The following is an 18,189-nucleotide window of genomic DNA, read 5'->3' as shown; positions in this document are numbered from 1 at the left end:
ATTAGCTCTCTGAAATATCCCTTTTCTCATTGTCAATGTCCTGTTATCAAAGTACACTTGTACACTTAAATCTGTATTACCTTTCTTTTTTTAGCTGACCCAGATGAGGATGTTCTAGCCAGGCACTCCACAGCGATGATAATTATTCCAAAGAGAACTTGCAGGCAAAGCACCGTAGAAAAGGAAAATTCTTCACACCCTTGGAAATAGAGTGTAGCCGTCCATAGAGATTGAGGAGTTAACCTTAGTTTCAGTGAAGATGGCTGTAAAAGCTGGACAACCTGTCACCACCAGAGCCCGAGCATTTGTCGGCTTGCAGGTCCCAAGTTATTTTGAGCTGTATAACCCATGTGCCCGAGAAACATTCCACCTGATTGGACAGGAGAAAAACTGAGCAAAGGGATTCCAAAGCAGGATAGCACCTATGGGGGCTGGGTGGTCCATCGGTTTTCCTACCTATAGAATTTCACTTCTAGCTACAGCCCCCTGTTGATTGCCAATTTATACTTAAAATTAGTACTGAATTATTAAACCACGTTCCACCTGTCAAAGAAAATGGCATCTGACAAATGTATCAGAACTCTTAATTTAAAGATTCTTACTTTAATCAATGAAAAAAATGATTTTAATTACTAAGACATTTAAGCAAATCTCATAATGAAAAACCATTATGAAGCTAAGGTCTAATGTTTGAAAACAGAGGATTTGTTTAAATTGTTTATCCAAAGTCTAAGCAAAAACAGAAAAGATTGAAAAGGACTAATTGGAGATGATAGGAAAAATGGAGAGAAAAAACATCCACTTGAGAATAAACCCAGAAATAAATAAATCTGAACAAATCTCTTCAGAAAAAAAAAAGCTAAGCCATTTGCTATTGAAAAGCCCAAAGGGCTGTATGATATATATGATGTATGATGTATTAGTACCTAGGGATAACGTTTTTGTATATTATTTTGAAAAAACTGAAGCCAAATGTCTTCTTTCATAAGCATTGTCAATCAGTAAAACAAAAAGTTATTAAAAATGCTAGCATATGCTCAAGTACCTACTTTGTTAAAACACAGTTTCCTTGATATTAATATAATTTATTACATTTAATACATTTTCAGAATATGTATTTTGAAGAAAAGTTAGTCCCATGGCTTAATACAGGTTAAGTGATGCTGTAACATCATCAGTCTTGGTGGAAGTCTTGGTTTTGAAAACTTAGACTTTACATGCCAGGAATTGGTTATTTCTGTTTTTAAAAAGATTTTTTTTTATTGGAAAGGCAGAGTTACAGAGAGAAGGAGAGACTGAGCGAGAGGTCTTCCATTTGCTGGTTCACGCTCTGAAAGGCCACAATGACTGAAGCTAAAAGCTTCCTTCAGGTCTTCCAGATGACTGCAGGGGCAGCTTAGGTCATCTTCTGTTGCTTTCTTAGATCATTAGCAGGGAGCTAGATTAGAAGTGGAACTGCCGGGATTCTAACCAGCACTCACATGGGGTGCTGACACTTTAAGTGGAGGCTTAATGTGCTATACCATAATGCCAACCCTATGTTGTTTTTAAAGATCATTCTTAGATTCTGATGTCATGAAATACACTGCTTTAAATCTAACCTTCTTAATTGGAGCATATACCTGTTTACAGGGTTTCATTCAACAAATATTTACTGAACAGCTTCTATGTGTCAGGCACTAGATATAAAATAGTACACAAAACACAAAAAAGTTTCTGACTGACTCTATTGAGAGATCTTTATTTTCTCCACTCATCTTGACTTTATCTGTAATACATTGAATAGATATAAGATTTATTTATAGTGATCCCTTCAAGAGTTTTACTATACCTTTTTTGTGGGCTTTTACAAAGGCAACAAAATGAAAAAGTTTATTGTATCGATGTTGCGGGGCAGCAAGTTGAGCTGCTGCTTGAGATGCCGTTATCCCAGAAGAGCATCTGGTTGTTCTACTTCCTATGCAGCTCCCAGCTGATGTAATTAGAAAAGCAGCAGAGATGGCCCAAGAGTTTAGGCCCTGGCATCCACATGGGAAACCCACATGGAGTTCCTAACTCCTGGCCTTGGTTTGGCCCTGCCCTTGCTTTTGCAGCCATGTGGGATGAACCAGCTGATGGAAAACAACCTCTCTCTTTCTCTCTCCCCCTCCCTCTCTCTCAAAACTGCCTTTCAAGAAGTGAACAAATGCATCATTAGAAAAAAGAAAATTGAGAAACACTTTATATTAATTCAGGTCAAGGGAAGCTGGAGTTATGACATAGTGGCTTAAAACTACCTATTGCAAAACTGGAGGGCACAAGTTCAAGTCCTGGATGCTCCACTTCCAGTCCAGTTCCCTGCTGATGTGCCTGGGAAAGCAATGGAAGATGGCCTAAATCCTTGGGTTTCTGTACTCACATGTGTATCGCTTCTCCGCCTTTTGGCTAAGATCAAGTGTACTCATATGTGAGACCTGGAAGAAGCTCGGGATCCCTGCTTTAGCCTGGCTCAGACCCAAATATGGCAGCCATTTGGAGAATAAACTAGAAGATGTATTTTTACTTTTCTGCCATGATAAACCTGGTATACTACCTCTCATTCACATATAGAATACTGAGGCTGTCAGAGACCCATATTAAAATTTGGGATAGAGTTGATTGGACAGTATAAATAGAAATTCAGGTGAAGAATGCTAAACAAGGGGGCCAGCCTTGTGCCAAAACAGGTTAAGCAGTGCAGGCATCTCTTATAAATACTGGTTCCATTTTGTTGCTTCACTTCTGATCCAGCTCCCTGTAATGCATTGGGAAGGCAGCAGATGATGGTCCAAATGCCTGGGCCCTTTTCACAAATATGGAAGACCAGGATGGATCTCCAGGCTCCTGACTTCATGCTTGCCTAGCCCCTGCTATTATGGCCATTTGGGGAGTGAACTAGCAAATGGAAGACCTCCCTTCCCCGCTAGCTTGCTCGCTCGCTCTCTCTGTCCATGTGTGTTTGTCTTTCAAATAAACAAAAACCAAAATTTAAATTATTAAATAAATAAATAATCAAAGAAGTTACAGAACAAATAAGTGGAAGAAATTCTGAACAAAACGATAGTAATCTCTTCATTTTACTGTACAGTTTCAACCATAATGCATAAAATTTTTTAGTTCCTTAGAAAAAGCTAAATATAAATATTCAAATAAATAATATTCAGTGACTGTGAGCACCTTGATTACAACACACCAACTTCATCAAACTCTAGGTCTTATCTTTTTAAAATTAGTTTCCATGCAAGTTAGTCCTTACTTTGCTTATAATAATTGTATAAACATTGTGCCAAAAACCTAGTAGTTCATATTTTATGAGTTTATTTGTATAAAGAATAGTCTTTAAAACTTTTTAATACCCGGAACAATTTTTAAAAAAAATTTATAAATGAAAAGCAAACACAAAGTTCCTATCTTAAATCTTTCCTATACAGTGGAGTGGCCTATTCAACACATGTGTTTATTGTGGTTGAACATGACCCTGTGCTTGCCGTCAGCTATTTTCTTAAATCAGTCACTCAGCTACAGAAAACAGTTTACTCACATTGAGTTGATCCACAAGAATGTCAAGAAATCTGGAAGATCTATCACATAGGAAGTCTTCACTTGGAAGATAACCAGGAGAGAATTTTTGTGCTAGTAAATTCACACAAAATTTTTGTGTTGACTATTTTTTTCACATTGCTATAGGCTTTAATATTAAAACATATACCAAAGTTTCAATAAATTTTGCTCCAAGTTCATAAATGTACATGAGTGTCTCTCTCACCGGCATCAAACAGAAAAACAAGACAAAGTCTCGGAAGAACAAAGACATGTATATGTTTTTCAACCTTTTAAAATGTACAATATTTCACATCCTGCAAAATGAATTTGTGATTACCTGTCTCCGGAGAAGCACCATTCCTGTATCAATCAACCAGGATCATCTAACGTCCAAATCTCACTGCCTCGTTTATGTCAGCCACAAAAGTAGCATGAAGGAAATGTGATACTGCCCCACCAGAGCAATGAAGGGTATTTACAGGGTTCCGTTGCAGATCCAGGGACAGTCATTTAGAACAGATTGCTCTTTCAGATCAACTCTAATAACCTAGTCTGTATGATGGTCTTAGCCTGGAGGGGTGGTATGTGTGAATAATGACTAAGGAAAAAGGTTCACTACTGGATGACAATGATAATGAAGAAATTCTAAAAAATAGTGTAAGGAATACACAAGATACTCTTCCACAAGATGCATTTAAAGTGAAAAATTTTTTGATACAAAACTAAGACTATGTTCAATGCATTTGCTAAAGCATATGTGAAAAAAAATCATTAGTTCTTATAATAATTCCTATTTGACCTGCTAATTTTAGTCTAATTCAAGCTTTGCTGAGTGTTTTCTGTCAGAACACAAAAGGGCTCTTTTTTCTTATGTTTTTGTTACATACAACAATCAAAGTTTGCACTTTTTAAGAAGTATTCATCTCTTTTTTTTAAAAGCATTTAGTGTAGTTTATTTTCTTTCTTTTTCTTTAAAGACTCATTTTATTTTTATGACAAAGTCAGATATACAGAGAGGAGGAGCGATAGAGAGGAAGTGGAGCTGCCGGGATTAGAATTGGTGCCTGAATGGGATCCCGGCGCGTTCAAGGTGAAGACCTTAGCCACTAGGCCACGCCGCCAGGCCCGAAGTATTCATTTCTAAGGAAATATCTGTAAGAGAACTTCTAAAAAGAGCATCTTATGATTAACATTAAGTTCCTGGTGAATCCAGAGCAATTGGTATCATGTTTGTATTCCTGCAAGTTAATTTCTACTTCTTGCCATATTCATGTGCTGATTTCTTTAACACACATATAAATATGTCATCTTAGTAGAAAAAAGGTAACATTCATTAGCTAGATTGGAAGTTGTTTATGTATGTTGTTCTTCATTGAATATGCCATATCAATAAGCAGTGAAATATGTACTGATATAATTCTCATTTTATAGATGAATATCTGGGGCATATAAAGAGGCTAAAAAATTGCTCAGGGTAACATAACAAGTAAATGAGCTAGAATTGAAATTAAACATTAAAAATATTTACTCACAACTTGAGGATGACAATGGATATTATTATTGCTCTTTCACTAAGTATTCTAATCACACTGTGTAGGATTTTATACGTTTATACTTTTCCTGACCAAAAACAACCCACAAATTATTTTGGCTGACTAAACAAAAAAGAGCAGAAGGTTTAGAAAGCACTACACATCTATTTTCAAATATATTTTATCTGTGACATTTTAGCTGAAAACATGAATTGTGTAGACTGGAGCATTGGATATTAACACTACAAAGCAGGGCATCAGCAGGCAGTGCAATGCTTCGACAAACCTATTTTGTTGTGTTTTGTTTTTAGTTATTATGTCCATGGTACTGAAGCAATGTGAGAACTTTGTTCTTCTGAAGCTAAGTTTAAATTCTGTGGCATTATTTACTTTTTAAAACTTTTTTTTTTACAAGTTGAGAGATTTTGAAAGTAACAGTTTGAATATTTTCTCTGTAACATTAGCATAGAGTATGCCAGTATGCCAGGCTCTGGGTGATTCCACTCAGATTCTATTTTTGGGTTGCACAGACATTTCAGAAAGCTGAAAACAAAGTTCAGTGTTCTTACTCATGACCCAAATAATCACACAACATGAACAATGTGAGGGAAAGGACACAGAAGCAACATTTCTTTTTTTGTTTTTAAAAGATTTATTCAGTTTATTACAAAGTCAGATATACAGAGAGGAGGAGAGACAGAGAGGAAGATCTTCCCTCCGATGTTTCACTCCCCAAGTGAGCCGCAACGGCCGGTGCTGTGCCGATCCAAAGCCGGGAACCTGGAACCTCTTCCGGGTCTCCCACGCAGGTGCAGCGTCCCAAAGCATTGGGCCGTCCTCGACTGCTTTCCCAGGCCACAAGCAGGGAGCTGGATGGGAAGTGGAGCTGCTGGGATTAGAACCAGCGCCCATATGGGATCCCGGGTCGTTTAAGGCGAGGACTTTAGCCACTAGGCCACGCCTCCGGGCCCAGAAGCAACATTTCTTGCAAGTATATTGCAGGTCAAAAGATAGCCTAAGTTACTCTCATTTGATTTTCACGTTAATCCTGTGGAACATGATCATCTGAATGTTCCTAGGAGGAAACTAAGGTTTAAAACATTGTGGCGCAGTAGTTTAAGCTATTGCTTGGGTCTCCTACGTCCCCTACTGGAGTGTGCCTAGCATAGTCTTGCCTCTGCTTCTGATCTGACTTCCTACTGATGCATCTGGGAGGCAGTGGACGCTGCCCTAACTGCCCAAGTTCCTACCGCCCACATGGGAGACCTAGGTGGAATCCTTGACTCCTGTCTTCAGCTGGATCAACCATGGACTTTTGGGGGGATGAACCAGCAGATCTTTCTGTTTCACCAACTTTCTCTGTCATTCTGCTTTTTAAAATAAATAAACAGATAAGTAAATAAATCTTAAAAAGAAGTGTGGAGGGGGGACTGTGAAGTTTTTTGAAGTTATCCAATCAGTTAGTTGCACAACTGGTAGTCTTTTAGTTTCAGTCCTACCTTCTTTCCATTGGCTTCTGTGCCCTCAAGAATAATGATGTAGGGGCCCGGCGGCGTGGCCTAGCGGCTAAAGTCCTCGCCTTGAAAGCCCCGGGATCCCATATGGGCGCCGGTTCTAATCCCGGCAGCTCCACTTCCCATCCAGCTCCCTGCTTGTGGCCTGGGAAAGCAGTTGAGGACGGCCCAATGCATTGGGACACTGCACCCGCGTGGAAGACCCGGAAGAGGTTCCAGGTTCCCGGCTTCGGATCGGCGCGCATCGGCCCGTTGCGGCTCACTTGGGGAGTGAAACATCGGACGGAAGATCTTCCTCTCTGTCTCTCCTCTGTGTATATCTGGCTGTAATAAAAAAATGAATAAATCTTAAAAAAAAAAAAAGAATAATGATGTAGGTTAGTACTAAATTCAGAAGTTACACAGAGCAGGAAATTCATCATGATTTTCACATGTTTTGATAGATAAAAGCATTGTTAGAGCTATTGCTTTGCTTTTTTGGGTGTAACAAAACATGAAATGAATAGAAAGAGAACATTCAACCCACTCTAGGGATTTTTTTTTCACGAAGAAGACTCAATAAACAACTCAAAGTTGACTGTTAAGTCAAGGGCTAATGAACATTTCTGAGAAGTTATGTATTAAAATTATTTATTTATTTATTTATTCATTCATTCATTCATTCATTCATTTAAAAGACATAGAGAGTGAGTCTTCAACCTGCAGGTTCGCCTGCAACAGTTGAGGCTGGGACAGTCCAAAGTCAGGAACTAGGAACTCTGGGTCTCCCATGTAGGTGGCATGGTTCCAAGCACTTGGGCCATGCTGCATCCTACAGTAACAGTAGCAGGAAGTTGGAATGGGAAATGGAACCAGAACTCAAACCCATACTCTCTGATAGCAGACACAGGCATCCCATGCAGCATCCATTTTTAAAAAATTATTTGTTTCCACTTTATTTGAAAGGCAGAGAGATAGAGAAAAATCTCCTATCTGCTATTATACACCCCAACACCTACTTCAATCAGGGATGATAGGCCAAAGCCAGGACCCCAGAATTCAATCCAGGTCTCCCACGTAAGTGTCAGAGACCCAAGTACCTTACCATCTGCTGTGTCCCAGAGTGTGCACTGGCAAAAAGAAGAATGCAAGTGGAGAAGCCAGGACTTGAACCAGGCACTCCATTATTGGAATCAAGCATCCAAAAATAGCATATAAAGTGCTGTGTCAAATGCCCAACCCAGAAGTTATCTCATTACTTATAATTTATTATAAAATTAATAAATACTAAATGTGCTAGACTTGTTTTTAAAGGAAGAATACAAAGGAAGAGCTAACTAAAATCATGGAAAATCTAAAGGGCAATTGTTTTTATATGTCTTGTCCAAATTCACACTTTCATTTGCATATAGATGTATTGATTTGTTTTATTGATTATATAAACTTCCTAGCAAATAAATAAGGCATACTTTAGGAAGAGCTGCAAAATATTTTTGTTTTGCTTTTTCATCCATTCTCTTCATCTCCAAGTTGCTCTTTAATACAAACTGAGAATGGATTAGTTCAAAACCTAGTCTAAACAAAGCCTTCTGGTCAAAGGTAATTATTATGCATGTTTATATCTCAGGGCTCCTTTCCTTTAATCTCCCACCTAGATGGTAACCTCTAATTCAAAATGTCGGTGGGAATGTCACTAAATGGAGTAAGTGAGCATACAATGTCACAAAGTTAAAAACAAAAATTCAACACATTGGGCCTGGTGCAGTAGCCTAGTGGCTAAAGTCCTCACCTTACATGAGCAGGATCCCATATGGGCATTAATGTTCCTGCTGCTCCACTTCCCTCCCAACTCCCAGCTTGTGGGCTGGGAAAGCAGTCAAGGATGGCCCAAAGCCTTGGGAAGCTGCAGCACTGTGGGAGACCCAGAAGAAGCTCCCTGCTCCTGACTGCTGGCTCTGGCTCAGCTCCAGCTGTTGGGGCCACTTGGGATATGAACTAGCAGATGGAAGATCGTTCTCTCTCTCTCTCCTTCTCTTTGTAAATCTGATTTTCCATTAAAAAATAAAATATTTTTAAAAATGTCAATACAGTGTAAACAGAGTAAGGCATATAAATCTATTTGTAAATAATCCACTGCTCTCACAATGTGCAAATTTCAAACCAATATACCAAGAAAAGTCTTGATATAATCACCACTCTGACCCTCCTAATACTGTAGAATATAAACAGTCTTTCTAGTCTGACCTACCATGTTTCTACATAGATCAGCATTTCTAGCCAAAAAGTTCCACCAAAATAATCTTTGTCTTACCTTTCTCCCATAACTTTGTTCACTGTTTCTTCCATTAATTATGTAATTAAACCGATGGCAGTATGTTTTGTATTGTGGAACTAGGCTAATTTTTCACTTAGCTATTTATGCTTTGTCAACTAGATCAACTCCTTCAGAATTTGAGCCATTAAAAATTTTTGTTAGAGGCCACACAATTGCAATTGTAAAACCTGGGTACAAGGAAGCCCACATAATAACATCTGCGTGACATACCATAAAAATGATACATATGAATTTTTAAAAAAATGATGTATATGTTGTTAAGTAATCCTAAATTATTCGTTCAATTCAACATGTATTTACTGAACAATTATTGTGTACTAGGAAAGATCAAATGGCCTGAAGTCTCAGTAACTTAACTGATTTAAACGTCATTATGAAAAATTAAATTGAGGAAGGAAGCTAAAAAATGATTCAATGCCCACAGTGTAGCAGTCACAAACTGCGGCGATTTTGGGTCAATGGATGCTTAGAATTCGTGGGATAAGTAAGATGGAGGAACCCTTATTTTTGCACAAGGCCTGGAGCTTTTTATAATACGCACCTTGCTTAAGGGTCCTTGCATAGATGACCTAAAGAGCTGCTATCTTAACTTGCCGTCCTTCTGAACTGGCTTACTGCTATGTTTCCTGACTACTCTTACTCCTTCCCTCCTTCCTTCCTTCCTTCCCTCCTTCCTTCCTTCCTTCCCTCCTTCCTTCCCTCCTTCCTTCCTTCCTTCCCTCCTTCCTTCCTTCCTTCCTTCCTTCCTTCCTTCCTTCCTTCCTTCCTTCCTTCCTTCCCTCCTTCCTTCCTTCTCTCTCTCTCCCTTCTTTCCTTCCTTCCTCTTTCTTTCTTTCTCTCTCTCTTTCTTTCTTTCTTTCTTTCTTTCTTTCTTTCTTTCTTTCTTTCTTTCTTTCTTTCTTTCTTTCCTTCCTTCCTTCCTTCCTTCCTTCCTTCCTTCCTTCCTTCCTTCCTTCTTTCCTTCTTTCCTTCTTTCCTTCTTTCTTTTCTCTCTCTCTTTCTCTCTTTCTCATACCAGGTCCTTTATTTTATGCACTTCATAATAAGCAGACTTTTTCCCCTCCTTGCTTCTTTTAAGCTGACACTCCATGATCTTAATTCACATAGCTAAGAAGCAGCTCTCTGCATTCTTATGTCCTGATTTTTGAGATCCCAACTCAAGCCACTGATTGAACTTCCTCTTTGTTCAGAAATCAAGGGGACATTTAAAACACACATAGGCATGGCTGTTTTGCTTTGTGCTTGAGATACCCATATACACAGAGGAGTGCCTGGGAGTGTGCCCCAGCTTAAGTTCCTGATTCCAGCTCCTCACCAAAGCAGACCCTTGGAGGTAGCAGGTGATGGCTCAAGCAATTGGGTGCCAGCCACCCGCAGGGGACATGTCCAGAGATTCTACATCCCAGCGTTGACTCTGACCTAGCACTGGCCCTTACAGGAACATAGGGGGAGAATCAGCTAAGGAAAGTGCCAGCTGTCTCTCTCCATGTCCCTCTTCCTCTCAAGTGGAAAACACCCCATGCAATGATCTCTAATTTCAAATAAAATTTCAATTATTTGTGACTGAGTCCAAACTTGACTTACTTCTTCAAAGGCAGGTGAGCCAGAAGGAATTATTTAGCTCTTTGAGTAACCCTACCTGACTCTAGCCTGGAGTTCACATCAACCAAGCTTTGTTGCTCATATTTGAATGTATAATTTAATATAGCAACACAGAAATTACAGATCATTATTCCAACTTTATGGAGGATAGAACAAAAAGTTATACACAGCTATGGTTTTTGCAAATTCAAAGATCTGAAAAAAAAATCTCAGGACATATACTTGGAGATGGTCTAAGGTCTGCTGTATCATTAACTTCTTTATGTAAAGGAGGAAATTGAAGATCAAAGAGGAAATTTCCACAAAGCCACTTAGAACAATGATTCACACCCAAGGTTTACATGATGCCATAACCCAAGCTCCTCTTTTATCACACATATCCTTTCAGAGGCGTCTGTGCTTGCTGGTAACACTTAGGAGTTTATTTGGAATAAACCACCAGAGGATGCAGAGTAGCAAGAAGGAAACCCGTGTTGACAATGGGATTATGTTGATTTAGTGACTTCTTCCAAAGTTCTTTGAAATGCTTGGAAATCTATATGATTCATTGTCTCTGGCCAGAGAAATAATTTAAAGGAATTAGACCTACAGTGAATGATAAGAAATTCTCTTTTGGCATCTCTATCCAAAATTTCCTGGACATAATAAAATTAGGATGAAAGATCACGTAGTTACTGTATCTTAAGTAGGCATCTTTTTAGTTAACCTTTCATCTTTTAAAAATTATTTACAATTACATACTGGTTTTTATACTCCCCTAAAAACAGCAACTGGAACAACAAAACAATGCCACTGTCCTCGAAGTTGCTCCTTATTAGAGCTTCTTGTGCATGGAAAAGTTCATCACCAGAATGAACATGCTTCATGTCATCCATTGTCAAATAGCAGTAAAACCAGACTTCCCACTAACACAATTAATTTAGTTTGATGAGCGTTATTTTTGGAGAAGATCCAAAATTTTTATCTATTAGCAAAACTACAGTGAGAAATACATGTCAAGTGGGACTTTGAGCATCTGTGAATAATTGTCTTAGTAGGCAAGGAAAAGGAACATTAAAAAGTAGTCAGGTTATGTCTCTAAACTAGTCATTGCACATAATCTTAAGAAAGTGCTCAGAACAAAATTATTTTGCAAATCATTGCTGTATGAAGTTTATTTTAGACGTCACTGCCTCATTGTATGAAGAAAAACCTCTTCTCTAGCTATTATGAAAATGTCCATAAAAGAAATATCTCAATTTTCAAAAAACTTTTTATCAGCTTTCCAATTTTGTATGAAGAGCAGGGGGGGAAATCTGATTACTGTTAACAAAAAGAAGTAACTCAGCTGCCTAATAAATACTAACAAGAGTATCTTGAGTCTAGTCCCTGTCTTCAGTTCCTGACTGCCAACTTTTTGCCAGTATAGACATTGGAACATGAAGTGGGGCCCATATGCAATGCCAGTGCTGCAGGTGGAAGATTAGTGTGTATGCCACTGTGCCAGCCAGAGATTTTTTAAAAATTAGTTATTTTTATTGGAAAGGTAGATTTTACAGAGGGAAGGAGAGATAGAAGGATTTCCATCACTGCTTCACTCCCGGAGTGGCTGCAACAGCGGAGCTAAGCCGATCCGAAAACCAGGCCTCAGGAGCTTCTTCCAGGTCTCTCATGCAGGTGCAGGGTCCCAAGGTTTTGGGCCATCCTGCACCGCTCTCTCAGGCCACCAGCAGAGAGCTGGATGGGAAGTGGAGCAGCTGGGATACAAACCAGTGTTCGTATGGGATCCCTGTGCTAGGAGGTAAAGGTTAGGCGATTGAACCATCACACCAGGCCTGAGAGATCGTTTTTAAACTGAAGTAATATTTAAGTCAAATAATAAAAAGACCTGGATGAGCATAAAAGCCATTGTCGAATCAAGATCTTTAAGAACCTAAAATGCAGCATAATAATGACATGAATCAAATTTCAGAAGGATGCATCACTTCTTTTGGAAATCAGTAATAATAAAAACAAATACAGGAAAACTTGCAGTTTTAAAGTCGGGAGAGTGATATATTCCTACTTGGTTTTAGATGCAGATTTTTTAAAAATGTCAGCTATATTGTAAAATAGTTAAAGAAAAAATCAAGTAAACTACAGTTAGGGAGAGAGCAAGTTTATTTCGGGATGGGAAAAATCTTAGGCAACATATTTAATCTTCCTGAAAAAGGGAAATATACTAACAGCTACCTTGTAGGAATAGTGCAAAGATTAGCTTAACATTCTTAAAAACAGTGCCTGATCCAGGGCTGGCACCATGGCTTAAGCTGAGCTTCTGCCTGTGGTGCCCGTGTCTCACAGCTGGTTTGTGTCCTGGCTGCTCCACTTCCAATCCAGCTCTGTACTTTCGGTCTGAGAAAGCAGAGATGATGGCTCAAGGCCTTGGGTCCCTGCACCCACTTGGGAGAGTTGGAAGCTCCTGGCTTCTGACTTCATTGACCCAGGGAGTGAACCAGCAGATGAAAGATCTCTTTTTCTCCTCTCTCTGTAATTCTGTCTTGCAAATTAAAATAAAATAAATGTAAAAACAAAGAATGATACCTGGTCCCTAGCAAGTGGTCAATAAACGTTAACCTCTGATATTGCCATTGTTATCATTTAAAAACACTTTAAAATACGTATCTCCTAGCCTGTTTCATGAAGACACAGAGACCTGTTCTACACGGCTGTGCTGACCTGTAAACTTCAGGAAAGGCCAAAGGCTGAATGAGCCACCTACACTGATGACTCAGACCAGCAATCAGTTCAGGTTTCCAGACTGATTCAGTCCTTGGCTCCCATCCTGAGGCTGACAACAAGCATGTTAATTAGTGTCGAGTGATAAGTTTTCATAACACAGGGTGTTCCCCATTAGGTATACAAATCAAATCATTTATAGTGTTGTGTAGAACAGAAAGAGTGATCAACCAATTTCAGCCTCAAACCAATGACACAGAGGCAAAAATGCCTCCTATCTAGTTACCAGGCTTCTGCACCATCTGCTTCTGAATTCTAAATTCTCAACTCATCCATTGCCAAGGGGCTAAACATAGCTAAAGGATTTAAATTATAATTTGATCTGACAACCCAGGTATCAAACAAGACTTCTTGAGCCAAATATGTAGAGTGGTGACAAATATCAGTGCAGTATATCCACTGTATGATATGTGCTTTGTGACAAGAAAATATTCATTGTGGGGATAAGTAAATATCTTATTTTTCATCTGATCTTAAAGAGGATATCACCATAAATCTGATATTCAAAATAGGCTAATAAAAGTATTGCTAAGGTTAAGTGATTTATGGAGAAGTCTAGGAAATCTAGGATGTTGTACTCTTCATGATCCTGAAATGTGCAATGTTGACTGCTTCTAAATATCTCATTTAGAATGAAATAAAGTAGATATACAGCTGCCAAATAAATTTCCCAATGCTGATGATGAACTGGGAAAGATGTTAAACATGAAAAACTGTGGTTTTTTTTAAAAACCCTACTATTTAAAGTTTCAGTGTTTCTTTTATCTTTAAGCTTGGGTGAACTGTGCCCATAATCATGGGGTAATATGATATAGGCAATGTTCATTACATATGGTCCTTTAAGCATCTCTGAAATAAGTTCAAACCAAAAAAGTGAGGTATCTTAGCATAATTATGGTATTTCAAGTTTATGAATAAGGATTCTAGTAAAAAAATCTATTTTGAAATCTAATCCAGATAATCTATTTTTAAAAATTTTAATTGATTTGTGTCTATCTGCATGTATACGTATACATGTGTATATAAATAATACATATCATAGAATCTCATTTTCACCTTTTTAAGTATACAATTTGTGGCATTGAGCACGTTCACATTGAGGTAGAACCATCAGTCACTACTGTGAATCATTGTCATCCATCTCCAAAATTTTTTCATTCTTTCAAAACTGAAATTCTGTACCCATACAATAATAATTAATATTTCCCTCCCCCCTTTTTTCAGTTCCTGTCAATCACCATTTTACATTCTCTCCCCATAAATTTGACTGCTTGTAGTTCCACATCATCTATTTGTGTGAACTTTAACAAGGTAAAAAAAAAAAACAACAACAACAGAAAACACTGGTTCTAAGCCTGTTCAAGGAGGAGGAGGACTCCTTTTTTCCAATATAAAAGAAATATTTTGAATGTCTCAAGTAATTATAGTTTCTCAGTTCATTGATTTAGCAAATAATGATGAAAGAAACTATCGATTTCCAATAGATTTGTGTTTCAAATCTATTGTTTGTTCTCTTTTCAGATAATGCAGCTAAAAGTCCATGTGGATGTTTAGGCCCCTTATAATTATTTCATGGCACTCCAAGCATCTTGCTCACAAGTTGGAAATCACTGATCTAGGAACAAAATGCAGAGGTCTATGTCTCTCCCACTAGCTATACAATCTTGGGGAATTCAGTCTGTGTACAATTACTTACCTTATCTTTTCAAATACTAAAAAGTGAAGGAAACCTTTGTTTTGGTTTATTTAGGATTACAAAATAACATAAAATAAATAGTAAATAAAATGATGTAATAATGCATTTTAAAATTAAATGTGATACATAAAATAATAAGTCATATATTATTATTAATTTGATACTATAGGAAACACATAGAAACATCATAGGATGCTACTACACTCTAAGAAATAGAGAAAATCAATATCAATGAATAACATAAATTCAGGTTTCTTAAGAAAAACCAATATTCCAATGTATTTTTAGTAACGTTTATGAAGAACTATTTGTAATACCAAAATGTTTGAAACAACATTTGTATTTTGTAACATGAAAAGAAAAATATGATATATAAAATTTAAATATTGTTTTCAAAGTAGCATTTGTAATATGAATGAGCCTATTCTAATTTTTTTGAGATTGATTTATTTAGAAGGTGGAGTCAGAGAGAGAGAGGGATAGGGAGAACGAGAGAGGGAGGGAGAAAGGAAGAAAGTAAAGACTACAGGAAATGACAGTTCCCTTTTAGGATGAATAAACAGTGAACACTTCAATAGAAAAGGTTTCTCTTCCCTCTTTCTACACACTTAAACGCTGTCCTAAAAAAAAAAAAAAATCATGGGCCCCACACAATAGCTCAGCAGTTAAATCCTCACCTTGCACTTGCTGGGATCTCATATATTGGTGCCAGTTTGTGTCCCAGATGCTCCACTTCCCATCCAGCTTCCTGCTTGTGTCCTGGGAAAGCAGTGCAGGATGGCAGGACTCTGCACCTGTGTGGGAGACTCACAAGAAGCTCCTGGCACCTGGCTTTGGATCAGCTCAGCTCTAGCTGTTGCAATCACTTGGAGGATGAACCACCGGATGGAAGATCTTTCTTTCTGTATCTCTTTGTCTCTGTAAATCTGCCTTTCCAATAAATAAGTCTTTTTTTAAAAAATCCTCACAAAAATGGATCAGGCAGTTCAGATGCTTGCATCACACATGGAAGTACCTGGGCTTGAATCCTGATCCCAGCTGCCTGTTTTCACAGATCCTCAGAGGAAGTCATGATGGTTCAAGTGATTGGGTTTCTGCTACCCACATGGGAGAACTGGATAGCTTTCAAGATTCCTAGCTTCTGCCTGGTCCAGCCCCCACCACTACAGATATTTGGGGGATTAACCAAGGAATAAAAGCTCTGTCAGAATCTCAAATAAATTAAAAAAATTTAAATCTCACTAACAATCCACATAGTGAATGATTCTATTTGTAAAAGCATCTAGACTAGGCCAATCTATAGAAACAGAAGGTACATTAGTGGTTGCCTAGGGCTGTGAGTGGGAAGGTGCTAGAGGGAAAACACAGTGATCGCTATTGGATTTGGATTTGTTTTGGAGGTGGTGACAGTGCCCTAAAATTGATTGTAACCATGGTTACACAGTTCTATGAACATTCTAAAATCCAGTAAGCTATGTTCTAAATAAGTGCCTTTTATGGCATGTGAACTGCATCTCAGTAAACTGGTTCTTTAAAGGTTCTAAATTTCTGCCATCCAATAGCACAATCCCTTGATCCACTCCATGAGCAACTCTTAATAATACTGGGAGATTTTACAACTAATGAAGAATTGTAACTTCCAAAAGTGGTAGTGTAAAGATGAGTTCCAATATAGGACATAAGAAATTACAGAATCAGCAAAGAGTGATAAATCAGTACACCAACTGGGGTTGACTCATGTGCATCTTTAAATCAATCACTGATCTAGTTCTTTATGAAACAGAACAGAAAAGTCGGCCTCCCCCCACCCCAGCTTTCTGTCCTTTCTCCTTGATTAGCTCATCTGCTCTGTACTTCATCCATGAAAAATGCACCTGTTGCCTACTGAGTTCCACTTGGATTATCTCTAATCTTTCCTTTCTGGCTCTGCAATATCTCATCTCTTTCTTTATAACATCACTGGGTGGTGCCCTTTTGTCATTTCTTGTCCCAAATAGTTTTAGAAAATTGCTAGGACACCCTCTCTTCTTTAATACCTGAAAAAAATCACCTATGCCTCCCAGAAAGCCCCACTTTAATAAGGCGATAATGGTTCAGATGAATACCTGGAGGCATCTCTTCAAGCAGCAGTATTAAATCAGTCAATCCTCTCCATGTTCCCTTAGGAAAGTTCTTGCTTTACCTTCTGATGAGAATTTGGAAGGAGGACCTTACCTGGCACAGACAGTGGTAGCCCTTCCAAGGCAAAGGATTCGGCTGGAACTCCAAGCCCCTCACCTCATTTGCTGAGGGCAGGGAAGGCTGCGATGGCTTTCCCTTCCTGGGCTTGCCCATCCTGCTAATTTTAGGCCGCTTCCTCATGCGGCTGCCATGGGTATCAGAGCATGTGGCTCCCCTCGGAGAAGCTATTTTCTCCCATGAGCCACACTTGTTTGTTTCCAACTTTTCTCCTATCTCCTCCCCCCGCCCCTCTTTCGGCTTGATATTTCGTAGTGAAAAATAAAATCTCTTAGAACTTTTCTTGATTTGATCTGTATTTGTAGCTGAAGCCAAGAGAACAAGGAAAACTTCACATCAGATTTCAGTTGTACTTGCCAGCAGCCAGACAACAAATCACATTTATCTCACAAATATTTACTAAGTTCCTAATCTGGTTAAAAGATTGCCCCAGTTCAGGAGCAAAGAATACATCTATTTCACAGATGAAATCTTCATAACAGATTTAAGAACCTTCCACTGTTCCAGAGTTCTCTGTAAAGACATTGGAACATAAAAATCAATAGAGCTCCTTTATTCTAAGAGGTCACAGAGATTTCAAATCAGAGAGAGATTCAAAGATAAAGATCTCAGGAATTCCTGTTGAGATTTTTTTTTTGTTAGGATAAAGAGAATAGATTTAATGTAGTTCATAGATAAAATTCAAGGAATAAGGTTTAATTCTTTTCATTCAATCAATCAGTAAAAACTGAATTGAGATTATTCTCTGAGCCTAGTAGCCTCCTAGGCACACAAAGTGATAAAGATATCACAGGTTCCTCTCCTGGAAAGATTACAATCTAAATGATGCAACTAGCAAACATTTAATGGATATTTGTTACAAAAGTGTTCACAGTCTTTCCCATTGAGGGCTTTTTTAATGGTCTTTTTTTCTAGAGACGTTGTTCTGAAAGATTTAATCATCTAAATACGATTTTCAGATTTTATTAAAGATAA

At 38.2% G+C, this 18,189-nt stretch overlaps 1 protein-coding gene and 1 long non-coding RNA gene across 2 annotated transcripts in view; both read right to left on the bottom strand.

Moving 5' to 3' along the window:
* The window catches only part of MYPN (myopalladin), an 83,975-nt gene extending 83,755 nt beyond the window's left edge, over nt 1–220 (bottom strand). Inside the window, exon 1 of the mRNA XM_036495919.2 lies at nt 81–220. The gene's annotated coding sequence lies outside the window, so the exon portion shown is untranslated. The remainder of the gene's footprint in view (nt 1–80) is intronic.
* A 55-nt stretch (nt 221–275) lies between these two features.
* On the bottom strand, nt 276–17,264 carry LOC131481708 (uncharacterized). Its single transcript, XR_009246529.1, has 3 exons — nt 17,191–17,264; nt 2,277–2,349; nt 276–543 (listed from the first exon to the last, which is right to left on the bottom strand). It is a non-coding gene; the product is annotated as an uncharacterized LOC131481708 (long non-coding RNA).
* Between the last annotated feature and the right edge of the window lie 925 nt (nt 17,265–18,189).

Source organism: Ochotona princeps, chromosome 13 (genome assembly GCF_030435755.1).
Source record: "Ochotona princeps isolate mOchPri1 chromosome 13, mOchPri1.hap1, whole genome shotgun sequence".
Lineage (NCBI taxonomy): Eukaryota > Metazoa > Chordata > Mammalia > Lagomorpha > Ochotonidae > Ochotona > Ochotona princeps.
This window is presented reverse-complemented; position numbering and strand designations above follow the sequence as displayed.